The sequence below is a fragment of the Siphateles boraxobius genome, unplaced genomic scaffold (assembly GCF_051911475.1).
Source record: "Siphateles boraxobius isolate OS27281-9 unplaced genomic scaffold, OSU_SipBor_1 130, whole genome shotgun sequence".
Lineage (NCBI taxonomy): Eukaryota > Metazoa > Chordata > Actinopteri > Cypriniformes > Leuciscidae > Siphateles > Siphateles boraxobius.
In genome coordinates, this window is record NW_027508734.1 from 5,359,338 (window position 1) to 5,374,919 (window position 15,582).

Here is a 15,582-nt window from a genome sequence, read left to right on the forward strand (position 1 = left end):
GATACCGATCGAGGATATTTGTGCGGCGGCAGGCTGGGCCTCACCGTCCACATTTATAAGGTTTTACAACCTACAGGTCCCGACATTGCATTCCAATGTACTATCAGCTGATGCTAGTAGAACTACGAGTTCGTATCTAGATTATGTATGTGCTTGTGTCACACTGAGTGCCTTCTAGCCGCTCTATACTTTTTTCCCACATATAAAGCTCGCCTCTGCCGGCTAGTTGGATGATAACTTTGCTTTTCAGCTCAGGCACCTGCCTCTGGCTATCATAAGGCGAAGTTCAGCACGCACGGCGTTTTGCATGGTGTTCCCATAGCGTAAGCTACTTACGCAATAGGAGAGACCTCTCGAAAGGGAACGACTCGGTTACTAACGTAACCTCGGTTCCCTGAGAGGAGGGAACGAGTATTGCGTAAGCTGCCGTGCTTGTGCTTGGTTAGTTCGCTTCAGTCGTTTTAACCTAAAGAACTCTTATGACGGGGCGCCCAATATATAGCTCTTGGCCACGCCCATCGTGGCGGGCTCTGACGCGCGCGGGTGCGGGGCGCGCTCATTGGACGCGCATTCAGAATTGCCCCGTCATTGGTTCGAGCAAGTTGCCGCAGCACAGCCAATGACCGAGCTCCTTCGCTCATTGCTGTCAGCTGTGCAGCTGCAATGCGTTTTACATAAAGACTTCAATATTCTCGAGAAAAGGAGTTTTCCCATAGCGTAAGCTACTTACGCAATACTCGTTCCCTCCTCTCAGGGAACCGAGGTTACGTTAGTAACCGAGTCGGTATCTGTCGCTAACAGGGTGGATATTTTTTATCTTCCATTTCATTTATTTTGTTTAATAAATGGTTACATTTATTTACATAAGCTTGACCAGAATATATTTATATATATCAAATGTTTTCCACCACCCATATCATGACTACACAAAAACTGATTTTAAAAATAGAGTTGATTTTCTACATTTTATGATGGCCAAAAGGCACTGAATACCAGGAATGACCCACTTACAGCAGGTGAAAGCCAGCAGTCATGATTGACGCTAGCAGGAATTTAAGCTTGAATTAAGCTCTGGAAGTTTTTCATCTTGTCTTTCACATAAAGTTTACCGATATGTTGTTTTTCTTGGTAGACTCGCATTAACTTTGGTATATTTCATGATCATTAACAGTTTTGACTAGGATATTAGCAAATACTCCACGCAGATTTGATCTCCAGATCAATACATTAATGCATAGATTATTTATTCACTTATCAAAAAGATAAAATATCACATGTAATGATTTTGCATGATTAATCACAAGTTAAGAAGACTTCGGACTCACAGTTGGTGTACATGTTCACCCCCACTTCAGATCTGTTTTTCCAGCTCAGCTATTTCAAGATTAGTAAAATATTATATAATATGGTCCCTCGTTTCTGATAGACCATATTATTTATTACACCTTATCTTAGATCACCTTTATCTGACCCATGCATATTATATTATACATATTCCAGCACGCTCTGATTTGATAAGATGTGAGGCCTTTTCAGGCCTTTTAATGTGGGGCTGAAATTGAATCTGGAGTGCTTTGTGCAGTAGATAAACATCCATAATGTCCATCTCTATAACTGAATCACGATGATCCTCATAGAGAAAGGTCCATATAAACAGAGTCAGAGTTAATTATACACCGCAGAAAATAATTTCCTTATCGACAAAGGAGAATCCTGTCCTGAATCTAGTGATTAGTTCTCACATCATGAACTGCTTCATTGTGTTAAAATAAAAAACCCAAATCCATTCAGCAAAGCTTTATGGTACTTGAAGATCCATTGCTGAAATCAACCTGAGTTGAGAGGATTATTTCCATAGATGTGTGCTGGGCTAAAGTGGATGATTGATGTGTGGGGTGTTTTCATAGATAAGCTGGTTTGAATGGGCCCGGCTGGATGCGAGTTGTGGTCGACACCAGACTGGCCTTCATTATGAAGATTGGCTGCTGGTCTTAATCTAGATTTACTTTTTCATCTCATTCGGGAACGACATAAACGTTTTTATTGATGCAAAGGGAATGCTAAGCTGCACTGTAAGCGAATGCGTTTGGGACAAATCGTCCTGTGACAGTAAAGGCAGATTGATATTGCATTGCATAATGCATTTGGAATAACTTAATACTCATATACTGTTTCTCCGATATGCAGTCCTTGCAAAGTATTATTAAATGCCTTGAATGGCCATGTTCTGCTTTTGCTGAAATGTGCATTTCATAAGAGCACAATGGCATGAAATGATGCATGAAATAAGGATATTTTTCAGAAATACGTCTTTGATTCCTCCAGCATTGCATCTCATCCTTGCATCATTTCCTCGAGGAAAGGAATCTTTCACACTACATATTTAACATTCAGAATACCATATTATTACCATTCTTACTACTGCTGCCAGTATGCATACAGTACTGTGTCCCACAATGCAGTGCACTTGATATGATCTTCCATTTCTAGTGTGAGGTATGAGTTGGAAGAAATATGATTAATGATTTTAAGTTACCTTTCGTTACACAATGCTCCAAGGCATGAAGGCTGATGATCTAAATGGAGTGTACTATTGTCATACACAATCGTAGTCAAAACCTGGAATGAGTCAAACAACAGCAAATCAGTCTAAACAAAGACAGGGTTCAGGGGACCAGGGGGTGCCGGCAGTTCAGGGGGATGAGGACTTGGGCATGGCGGCCATCTTGGCTGAGGACTCGGACGCGGCATCCATCTTGGCTGAGGACTCGGGCGTGACGGCCATCTTGGCTGAGGACTCGGGCGTGACGGCCATCTTGGCTGAGGGTTTGGGCGCAGTCGCCATCTTGGCTGAGGGTTCGGGCGCAGTGGCCATCTTGGCTGAGGACTCGGGTGTGGCGGCCATCTTGGCTGACGGACATCTTGGCTGAGGACTCGGGCGCGGTGGCCATGACGTGTACAGTTTATGGCTTGGCAGTAATGGCATGGCATGAAGAAACTCAGGCTTGGCAGGCATAACGTGAAGAAACTTGGTCGTGGCAGGTAAGACATGAGCTGGCTTGCAGTCATGGCATGAATAACCCCTGACGTAGGATCGCGGGGCTCCTTGTCTGCAAAACCCACAGTAAAAAATGAACCGGCCAGCAAAAGTGCATAATCCAAAAAAACTCCATCAGTGATCCATGAGGACCCTCCCTGATGAGTTGGATTGAAACTGATCATTAAGTCCATAACAATAAAAGTCAAAATCAGGAAAGTCTGTGAGTCCCAGAAATTCTCGGGTGTGGTCCTCGAGTGGTCTGTTACCTTGTCGCAGATTAATGAGTTGCACTGCTAGATCTTCTGTTACACAATGCTCCGAGGCACGAAGTCTGAGGATCCAAATGCAGTGTACTTTAATAAGAGGGTCATACACAATCGTAATCAAAACCTGGCGAGGGTCAAACAATAGCAAATCAGTCCAAACAAAGACAGGGTTCAGGGACAAGAAAAAACGTAGAATTAGAAATCCGAAGACAGGTTGAGGAACAAGACAAAAGGAACAGAATAAAATGGCTTTAGAAACACAAAGTTAAAGGGGCATTCGGCAACTATTCCAACTTAATAAAACCGTTTAGAAATCATTTGGATGGTTTAATAACCTGTTCTGGTGAGAATGGTGACTTTCCCCGCTCCCCCCAGCATTCCCAGGCGGAAAACCAACCTTGCAACATGAGGATTAACGTCCTGTTAAGTTGGAAATAGGAAGTCTTGTGAGAAGCGAGCGAGAAACACAAACTGCTTTATGGCAATTCGACATAAACACACACGCCGTTTCTTTTTTATTTTTTGCATTGGGGATTTTTGATCTTTTTATCTCTCAATAAATCAGAAGATACTTTAAACAGCCAGAAGATAAACACATTTGTTTTTAGGAATAAAATATAAATCAGCGAATGATGAACAAACCGCACTGTGAAAACCTTCAGAATATATATAGGAATAAAACTGTTTGGTTATAAAAGAGCTGCTGAAGTGGAGATTTATGGCTCATTGTCGTCAAAAATATGGACTTAACTTGACACAATACAGCAGTTTGCTTAAGGTGTAATAAAATAAACCCAACATAAAGGGGTCGTAAATAGATAAGTAAAATTGTCCTTGATCTTTTCACATATAAGAGGTCATTGTAGGCTATGAAAAATTTCCTGTAAGTTTCAGAACTTAAAACGTCCTCATTAGTCCAAAAACAGCTTTAAATGAAACATAGCTCAGAAAACGACATGTTTCGGATTCTTGTCACATTATGACATCATAGTGCGATGAAAGACTGCCTTTGCTGAAGAAGATCAACGCCTACTTCTACATCACTGCGTCTTAAGCCCCGCCCACTGATGCATGTCTAACGAGACGGACGCAAACACAGGATTACTCCAGTAACAAAACAATAGAGCAACACAGTTCATGACCCCATTAATAGAGTTTTTGGATGTTTTCTTTCCACAAGTCTGAGAGATGACCTGTTATGGAAGGAAAAATTGCCCAACATCTCAAAATTGGCCTGTGCCAATTAACAAAAAAAAAACTTTATTTTTCTGTAGTGTGTTGCCTTTAAGTGGACCAAATGATTGGAGAAGTTTTCATCGAAAAACCCAGTTATGATATTTTGATTCTAAATTACAAGGTCAAAAAAATGTAAAAAAAATTAAACATAGAACGAATGTTTCACAATAAAATCTTAACATGCATTTGCAAAATAGTGAATTTGTATTGCAGTGTAAATTCAACACATACTCCAACATCAACCTCAACATTCTCTCTCTCACTCTTGTTTTAATCATTTTGTCATTAAATAATCAAAATCAAGTAGCCTATTTTAGACAGCTGTGCACTGTTGAATTATACACTTTTCCCATGACCAATGCGGTTTACCACGTTATTTTATAAATCCCGTGAGAAGAAGCAGTGGCAGATGTGGATGGGTGGAGTCTGGAATGGGACAGGGATTCATTCAGGAGACACACACATGTGTGAGAGCGGCATCTTCATGGAGCTACACACACATTCTGAGAGCAAAGGTCTGAAATATCTCCTGTTAACTAGTTTTCAGTCTCACTGTCCACCTTCATTCTCACCTACCACTCATACACAAGGCCTATTCTTCTGACAAACACACACACACACACACACACACACACACACACACACACACACACACACACACACACACACACACACACACACACACACACACACACACACACACACACACACACACACACACACACAAGCAGTCTCACCCAGCCCTCATTGTTGTTAACAGTGCTCTGTGTGTGCTGGGATACTTGATCCAACAAGGACACTGCACAGAAATAAAGGGAGAGAAAATTAGGAGTAGGGTGAGGATAAGAAATCATAAAAAAACGTGAGGAGAAAAAAACTTCAATATAGATAAACGGCTCATGATTTTTTTTAAAAATCGATGGCAGTGAGTTTTGCACAAGCACCACTTCTAACAGAAAATTGCAATATTAGCATTTCCATTTTTTCCCCCAATGCGATTTAAGTTTTTCCATAATGTAATTTTTACAAGGAAGTAAATCACCAGGAGGAAGCTGAAAATAAGGGCCATTCATTTTCTATCACAAAAGATGGGAAATGTGAGAATTACGTCTGAACATGTAAGATAATTAAGTCCTAGTATCAGAGGTCCCAAACAAAGGCATTCCTTTATCATTCCTCATTGCTCTGTAAACACATATCTTCGATGGCAATATAACCCTGGCTCTCTTCACAAAGCAGTTGTATGATTTGACACACGCCTTCTAAAGGAATGATTTTACTTTTGAATGTTGACTATGTGCTATAAATACCTGCACAATTAAAATAATTTAAATATGTTGCTTAACTTGCTCCATTCTTGGGATTTACAAGGTCAGAACGTTTTACATTATTTACAATAGATTTATATTCAGAAGACGCTTTTATCCAAAACAACTTGCAAATTTGGAAAAACAACAGCAATGCTGTAATACAGAATTACAAGAGTAAGAGTGGTACAAACACTTCCATCATTCAATATTAGATCATGGAACTGATTCACTTTATTGATATTTATTTAGGATCATATATTCAACAGAAGAGGTGACGAGGCGCTTGTACTAGGAAGCTCCTAAATGAACAACAACCAGAATCTTAACCAACTAAATTAAAGTAACTATAACATTTTCTTCAGGGCACGTAAACACAAACTTATTCATTAAGAATAACCCGATTAAACCAGAATTTGAAAACAACCAGGAAACATTGCTCAATGTGGTTTGTCATAATAATAATAAGAATGAGTTAATAAGAGTTAATAAGAATTTTGAAATGCAATGTAAGTCGCTTTGAATAAAAGCGTCTGCCAAATGCATAATGTCATGATTCTGCCATCATGTTCTTGATTTTCCTAGTCTTGTGGCAGGATCATGGCAGAACCATGTTTTGTGTACAAGCGCGCATGGCCTGTTGTTTGGCCATGTTGTCTCGTTAGATACCCCGCCCCCTTGTTATCCTCGTCTTGTCATTACCTAGCTTATGTCACCTGTTCCCCTCATTAGTTTATCCCTATATAATCCCCTTGTGTTTGCTGTCCAGTGTCGGTACATTGTCAACCAATGCGTGTTACTCTTTGTGAGAGTCCTGTGAGTACTTTGTCTGAATCCCGTATTAAGAATTGTGAGTTTGTGTAGCTGTTTGTTTTCTTCATCTTGTCATTATCAGTCAGTTTCTAGTCCTAGTTTATTTCCTGTCTTAGTCTAGGTTTACTGCCCTTCTGTCCTGTTTTGCCCCCTCGTGGGTTTTTGTTTACTGTTTTGTGCCTCAATAAATCCGGTGTTGCTGCATATCGTCTGTGTTCTCTCCTTCAACCTCATGACACATAAATGTAATAATTTAAATAATAAATAGATAAATAAAGTTACTAGTATCCAAAATGAATCCACTAATTAACTTACTCAAAATGAAAGACTTCAGCAGGTGGAATTTTAGGAAATTAAAAGATTTCATTTAGGCTTGTATTCACATATAAACATTGATCTGCGAAAATAAACAGAAGCTTAACCAAAGTGCAAAAAAAATGAACCTCATTGGTTCTTGAAAAAGCTCAAACGTGATGCGTAACACGAGAATGAACCTTATTGGTTCTTGCAGAAGCTCAAACGTGATGCGTAACACGAGAATGAACCTCATTGGTTCTCGAGGAAGCTCAAATGTGATGCGTAACATGAGAATGAACCTCATTGGTTCTTGCAGAAGCTCAAACGGGATGCGTAACTCAAGAATGAACCTGATTGGTACTTGCAGAAGCTCAAACGTGATGCGTAACATGAGAATGAACCTCCTTGGTTCTTGAGGAAGCTCAAATGTGTACAAACAATAGTTCATTGTTTGAACCATAACACAGAAACTAAATGTTTCACCGTAACAGCATGTCGTCAAACAACATTTGTTTCAAATATTCACATCTTTTATTGGCAACCAGTGATAAGTTCCTGTTAAAATAAAAGTTTGAGGAACATGAATGTTTTAAATGTTTTCATGACAGCTGCTGTCATAGAAATATTTGAAGAATCTATTTCCCTGTATGAGGTTAGTGAGGTATACATCATTTCGTCATTTGAAATGACAAGAGGTTGAGTAACAGTAAATAATTGAATAACAGTAAACCCTGAATCTATTTCCTTCTAAAATTTTTGTACATGCTTCAATTTTATTTATTTTCCTCATCCTAACCCCGTGATCGTTTGAAGATTATGCTTTTGTTCATTGGACTAAATATGCTGTTGTTTATTTTATACACACATGAACCTATTTAGGCATATGCACAGATATGCGAATGCAGATTTAATTACATGTTATTTGTGTATATTTTCATATGCATATTATTGTTCCCTATTGGAGTTTGTAAATTACTGTTCAATAAAAACATTAACGTTCGTGTTCACAACAAGAGAATAATATCTGGAGAAGTCTAACGATCCGAGCGTGACAATTTTTGAGTGGCCTACACCGGGAATGTGTCGCCGCATGGACTGATGGGCCGCGTTCCAGTCCAAAATTGTCATGCCCTTCACTCGCTAACTTCCCTCTGTCTGTGCTTAGGGAAGTCCGCAAGTGCGTGTCTAAAAGTGGACTGGACCATAGCCATGTTAAATTTCCCTCAGAAGTAGTCTACAAATGACCAGAAACATGCAAGGGAAAACGTCTAAATAAATAATTTGTCATTCAGGCATAAAATAGTTTTTTTTATCGAAATAATGCTAAATATATATTCGTTTTCGGTACAAATTCCATTTATTTTCTCAGTTCATCAGCCAGAAAGTTAATTGTGGATGCTCTCCGCCCCTAAATTCGTGCACCTTCCACGCGCGTGCGTCGTGAATCGCTGGCGCGAGAGAGAGGCGGCGCACGGTGCAGGCGCGTGATGACAGACAGCGGCAACCGACGCGACGCGCCGCTATAAACTCCGATGACCTACCGAACACCTCAGCTTCTCGCGCGGATCGCGTCCGTTTATTCTGCGCTGAAATAACAGCGGACGAGCGAATTTAAAGCGGTTTCGGAGCCATTGTTTGACTGCGCGGATCCAAAACTGCATCTATCCATCACCAGTCGCGGGAGCGTGAGATGACAAAGGTGGGTGAAAATAAGAGTAGCTTGCTCCCGTATTGCTTGATCGCAGTCATTGGCCTGGATTGACAGCACACCTGTCTCGTATCACTTACTGGTTTGTGATGGTTTTACATGGTTCTGATCTCATGATAAATGTGGTGCGTTTGCAGCAGAAATCAAATGCATCGGCGTTTTCTCATTCACCTTTCTGATTCCTTTTGGTGATCAGCTGATTTATTGATATTGATTTCAGGACTGCATGCTATAAATCAGGTTTTAAATGACAGATTCACCTGTGAGGATCTACAGTATTTGGGCAGTGAATCAGCAGCCGGCTTCACACATGATCATCTGACATCAGATAGTTCATTTGAATGACGTTTGTTCCAGTTTTAACGTGAAATAATGTTCATTTAGCTTTGAAATATTTTAAAGCGATCAAACAGCTCATCTGGGATAAACACATACATTCAATTGAGCTGAAAACGAAAAATGGGAAGTTCTGCTGTCCTCCAAGTATAGATGCTGGGTGCCTTTAACTGGCAACTGCTTATTTTTTTTTCTCCCCATATAACATATTAATAAACCTGTCTAGTGTGGAACTGACCTGTCACTGAGTGATTTGCAATGCAAAATGCATTAATAAACACACCTACCTTTAGCACATCAGGCTTGTGTGGTATGAGATGATCTAGTCTGCTTCACATTATCTTTTTCTGTTTGTCCTGCTGTTCCTAGTTCCCTTTAGAAAATGATTAATCCTTTTTAGCACGTCAGATAATGAGGCTTAACATCATCTGGTGAAACAAATGTAGGAAATATTATGGTGCATTGATAAAATTATATAATCTGTACCCTGAAATTAAGAGGAAACGGTGTGCAAGAGCTTGAATTTGAAATTCTTAATTGCCAACACAATAAAGAGGAAAAAATAATATTTTCAGAGTTTAAAAATGTATTAAAATTAAGATGTTCTCAAAATCAAGATTTATTTAATTTCAGAGCTCATACGAATCTAATCTAACCTAGAAAGAAAGAGTTGATCTTTAACGTATTTGAATCCAGTGCTCAATAAACATTAAGGGAGAGTGATGACAGCCTTCGAGTAAACTGGTTTCCAGAGGTCTTGCTCAAGCCGGATTGTAATCCCAGTTTGCAGACGTAGGTTACCAGCCCAGATTGACACCAGTGTGAAGAACCCGAAACATTTTCATCAGCAGAGAGTAATTTTTGCAGCACAAAATTGAATTATTGACCTTTTCAAAACGTTTTTATTTTGAATCCTCCCATCTGTCATTATTTAATACACAACAGTCTTTATTGAAATCCATTTTGGTTGTTGAATGAAATTGTGGATCTTTCATTTTTACAAAATGCACAATTTTAAAGTCACAATAAAAAATCAAAATTGACACTTCAGTTTTTCATGTAATGTTGCAAGCTGCAATGTTTATCTGTGCACATCATTCAGTTGATGTGCCACATTCTGGTTATGTCTACATTAATCCAGATACATTTATGAACAAAATTTTCCTTCCAGACTAGCATTTTCCAAATGTTTCTCATCCACACTGAAACGTCTGAAGACTCTTAAATCATCGTATTGTGCAAACGTAAAATGTAATATAAGCTCAACGGATGATACCAAGAAAGACATAAAATTTTCACGTTATTCTTCTGGCTCTATCACTTTATTAGTAAAATCTACCACCAATTACTCGCCATATTCATTAATTTGGTGCGACTCTCACACTGCATTATGGGATGTACAGCATAAATCGGTTGTACACTCGTTATTGCAGTGCATTATGGGATTGAAGGAGTGCTCTCAATAACGTCCACTATGGTTTCGGACACCACTAGGCTACAAGTGGCGCTAATAGTGCCCTAATTAACGGCATAGGGGTGATTTCTCACACAGCCGCAGCCTCTGATGACGTGTAAGTTTGTCCAATAACATGATCGCAGTAATTGGCGAATGACAACAATCCAATCATTTTCCATTGGACAAAATCAAGTCCTGCCCTACATTTTATTTTCTTGCTCATAAATGCCTCATATACCTCACAATCCAGCTTCATTTTAACGTAAGAGCAAGTGCAAACATTTGTTCATTTCTTTGCAAGCCTTCCGGTGTCATTCGGTTCCAGTTATTTTATCCGTCTGTTATGCAAACTGGTATTTATCATATTATTTTAATTTATCATGATCATAAACGCACATTTTTTTTTACCATTTGCTGCACTTTGTTGTTATTCTATTTGCTTACCTTTAGCGGTTAATGAATCATAAGTCTCGCACATTCACAGAAAATAGCTCTGCTTTGCAAAATGAGAAGAAATCACAGAAAAGACATTAGCCAATTTCATTTCATGGTGACTTGCTGTCAAAAATGTTTCTAAGGAAGAACCGATATGAACATTTTGGGCGATAACCGGTACAGTTTTTCATGTTTGTAAGCCGATAACCGGCCGATAAATCTAAATCCAAATTTTTATATAATTTTTGAGAGTGTGATTACAAAAACAAAAGTCTCACCATGTCTCAAGCAAACATTTTACATAATAATGTTCTCATAATAATTTTATGCAGCCGAAATGACAGACTTGCTCAGTTGCACTATTTCAAGCCATTTAAAACCATAATTGTGAACCGTTGCATCTGAAGTGTCTCAGCTGAAGGAAATAATCCATTATTTATTGCATTTAATACATTAGGCAAAATTTCTTAACGGGGCCGATAACGATAGCATTAAAAATGAATCGATACCGATATGGTGGCCAATATATCGTGCATCCCTACTTTTTTCAATAATAATTTAAAAGTTGAATGTAAATTTAATGAACAAACGTCAACCATGAAGTTCAATGCCGTCAAACGTTTATCAATAATAATAAAACCGACCCGTTATAGAACTAGTAGCTACATTAAGAGTAAAGTTAGCATTTTTGTTGATGTTACTATAGTTTATTAATTTAGATTTGCTTAGTTGCTGTTACTAGACTGGTTGACTTGGTTAGCCCGAGTATAATTACAATCTTGGTGCTTGGATATCCCATGACTGCAGTAATATATCTTGAAACGGCTTTGTTGTGAGAGCAGTCGCTGTGTTTGATCGCCACTCTCCCTGAAAGTCAATAGGAGAACGTGTGTTCATGATACATGATTCGCTTACATTATTAATACACACTTCAATTGGTGCTTAACTAGTCTGATGGGGCAAAGTACAACGACTCTAAAACAGAATTTACGGAACAGCTTTATAACTCTATAAACATCAGGCCAATCATAAGCCTTGTGATTCTCATAAATTGTGATGGTGGTACGATCAAAGTGATGTCAAGGCGTATGTTTGTGTTCTGTGCACTTGAGAAGGTAAAGTGAGATGTGGAGACGGGTCTACATGGCGTCTGGTTGCTTGTCCGATCTTCTGTTTCTACTGTGCTGGTATGAGTCGGCATTTAAAGTGGGAATCTGATTAGATCGCCTGTGTGATTAAATATTTACTGGTAGGGTTTTTGCTGCTCCAGAGAAAAGTGAAAGCGGGAAAGTGTGTGTTTTTGCTTGCATATATGTGCCTGGCTGTTTGTCTGACTAATTTACTGCACTCATTAAACCCGCCATCATCTTCTCTTGGTTTCCCTGGTCTCAACCTTTTCCGTGACCTTTAATTTCCCTCCTCTGAGAGGCTTGCTGCATTTCTTGGTTCTTTTCATCTGTTTCTCATCCTCTTTTTCTTCCACTTGGCTATTAATGTCCATTTTGCTTTATCAAGGAGCTGCATGTATATTAATATGTATCTTATCCTTCGGCCTTACTTGTGTTCTCTCAGTGCAAATAAAGGGTAATTGTGTGTTTGTTTGGTGTTAAAACTGAAGAGTGGAAAAACGAATGATTTCAAAACCGGACAATAACAGTGTTTGATAAGATATAAGAGGTTTGTGGTTTTACTATATAATACACAACTATTCAAAAGTTTGGGGGTCAGCAATATTTTATCTAGCAAGGATGCATTCAATTGATCAAAAGTGACAGTAAAGATGTTTATTTATAATGTTAAAAAAGATTTCTATTTCAAATAAGTACAGCTCTTTTCAACTTTCTATTCATCAAAGAATCCTGAAACATTTTATTCATCAGTTTCCACAAAAATATGAAGCAGCACAACTGCTTTCAACACTGATAATAAATGTTTCTTGAGCATCAAATCATCATATTAGAATGATTTCTGAAGGATCATGTGACTCTGAAAACTGGAGTAATTATGCTGAAAAATTCAGCTTTGATTACTGGAATAAATTACAGTTTACTATATATTCACATCGAAAAGTTATTTAAAATTTCATATATTTCACTGGTTCTACTCTATTTTTGAGCAAATAATTGCAGCCTTAATGAGCAGAAAAGGCACTTTCAAATACATTAAAGTCCCTCTGTGATGAAAATCAAGGTTGTTTATATGTCTATGTGGTGTTTTCAATATGCAAATTCATAAGTCAACAGCATTGCTGAGTATTTTTCCCTGAAAACTGCAGTGAATCAAAGAGTCTCAAAAACACAGTTTAAAATCGCTGGTGTTTCTGACGTCACGAACTACCTTGTAACCAATCAGATCAACATGTGATCGTCAACGAGTGGATCTCTGAGCTGTGTGAGTGAGTGGAGGCGGGGCTCATTTGCATATTCATAGAACCGCGTATACTAAATGAGGCAAGGGTGTCGAGTTACATTCAAGTTATTTTAAGGCATAAGGATTTTTTTAATTTTGCTGATCAAAGATGAGTTTTAAGGAATAAAATGATTGACTTCAGGTCGACTTTTTTTTTTTAATCTTATATAAAATATTTTTTATCATTGTTGGTCACTGTTTGCAATGTTAATGCAGTGTCAAACATCCATTATTAGCAAGTGATTTGTAATGTTTGACATCAGCAGTAGCAACACAAACAGTGCTTTTCACGGGTAAATCCACCCACAATCGATTCCAATTGTGCTTGACATTAGCAAAGCTAACGATCACTCTGTTGTGCACACATGCCTTGGAAAATGAATTAGTTTACAGAATAAATGGAGGACTTTCCCATGAACCGTTTCAACACTTTCTGGTTCTTTGGTGAAACTTAGACCAACTTGTTTTGATATGCAGATTAAGAAAAGCTCAATGGCTCCTCACAGGCCCTTTGAAGGTTTAATATTTCCCTCTTATGTCGTTGAAAAACTTCTGTTGTCGTATCAAACGGTTCCACTTTGACCTCAGTGTAACAACAGAGTGAAATTAGCCACTGCGGTAGTCTCTGTGATATTGCATTTCAAAGCAGCGTTTTTCATCCTGTCGTCTCTTTGTGAATGGAAATAAATCTGTACAGTCACGGTTTGTTTTCTCAATGTGCTCCAATGAAAACATTGGATGGCTATATAGCTGTCAGCTTGTGGTTTTCAGCCGTTGTTTTTTTCCAGCTGTCATGCACTCGTTTTATTACACAATGTTGATGTTTAGAAAGTCAGATTTATTATCTAATCAGAAAATAGATTTTTAATAGTCAAGTCAGCTTTATTTCTATAGCGCGTTATACAATACAGATTGCTTCAATGCAGCTTTACAGGGAGGAATAAACAGGATAATAATAAATGATGCAAACGTTTTTAATTTCTGCTGTAAAGCAGCTCTAAAAAGACAATAGTATCATTTGTCGGTTATACTATACAGTTGAGTGTTGATTCAGTTTAATTCAATAACTGTAAAGTTCATCAATTCAACTATAAGCAGATTTGAGTCAGTATAATGAATACTAATGATAGTAATGAATACCTTTTTTATATAAATTAATTTAATATAATATTTTTTATATATATATATATATAGTCAAAACATTATCACTATTAATAAGATATAAAAATGTGCTTACTTTTGGTGGTCCGATTACATAATGAGCCAAAGATGTTGACTTTTTCAGATCTATTTTTTTAACACCGAAAGGTGAAGTTGACTTCAAATTAAGGGATTTCACTCAAAATATCAGTATAATGCAGTTTTTTGGGGGGCTAATATTGTAGGTCCTCCAGGTATTTAGATATGAAATGGTGCAGTATCATGTCATTGCGAATGTATACCATCCAACACTTGTTTTTTTTTTGTTGTTTTTTTTTTTTTTATTCCCAGACTTGCGGTGGATGGCCGGGTCGCTGAAGGATTAATTAAAAGCTCTTCAGAAAGGGGCTTGACTGTCGGTCTATTACAGATGCTCCTTGCCAGCAAAAGATCCAATAACCACATAAACATGCACACACAGACACAAAGCCTTGCGGTTTAACCCCCCCGTCTCTTGGTGCTCAGACAGCAGGAGTGTAAGTGGATCCCAGTAACGGTGCAGCGACAGCTCGCGGTAAACCCCGCTGATGCCTCTCTTTCATCAGTGATGCTGCTGTCGTCGTTTTTTCTTTTTCTTCCTGAATCATGCCGCCTTTTTCTTTTCATCTCTGCATACATCTAGCACTCTACAAATGCTTCACGCTATGCAAACTTAAGTTGAATTTCAAAATGCGAGTATTAGCTGGTGTTTTCGACCATTTTTTGTATTGGACATCAAATATTTACGCACTGAGATTTAATTTTACGACACATTCACATGTTTGCTGTTCTCTGATGTCGTTTAACAATAAGATACTTTTACCAAGTGTTTTATTTTGAATTTTTAGCTGGATATTAAAGGGGGAAAAAAATATTTTATGGCCCGAGCACCGATAAATTATAGTTATTAATATAATAATAATTATTATTATTTTTGTAATTTTTAAACTAATTATAAAAAATGAAGATTCTTGTCTATATTAAAATATATTACTGCTGTAATTTACAATTTTATTATAAAATGCAAGAATAGTTAAGTTTTCATAATTTTTTTATTTTACACTATAAGTGAATATACTAATATTTCGTTTTTAAGTTCT

General features: G+C 37.9%; 1 protein-coding gene across 1 annotated transcript in view; it reads left to right on the top strand.

Moving 5' to 3' along the window:
- Window positions 1–8,396: 8,396 nt before the first annotated feature.
- The window catches only part of gal3st3 (galactose-3-O-sulfotransferase 3), a 28,149-nt gene continuing 20,963 nt past the window's right edge, over window positions 8,397–15,582 (top strand). Inside the window, exon 1 of the mRNA XM_077227581.1 lies at window positions 8,397–8,658. The gene's annotated coding sequence lies outside the window, so the exon portion shown is untranslated. The remainder of the gene's footprint in view (window positions 8,659–15,582) is intronic.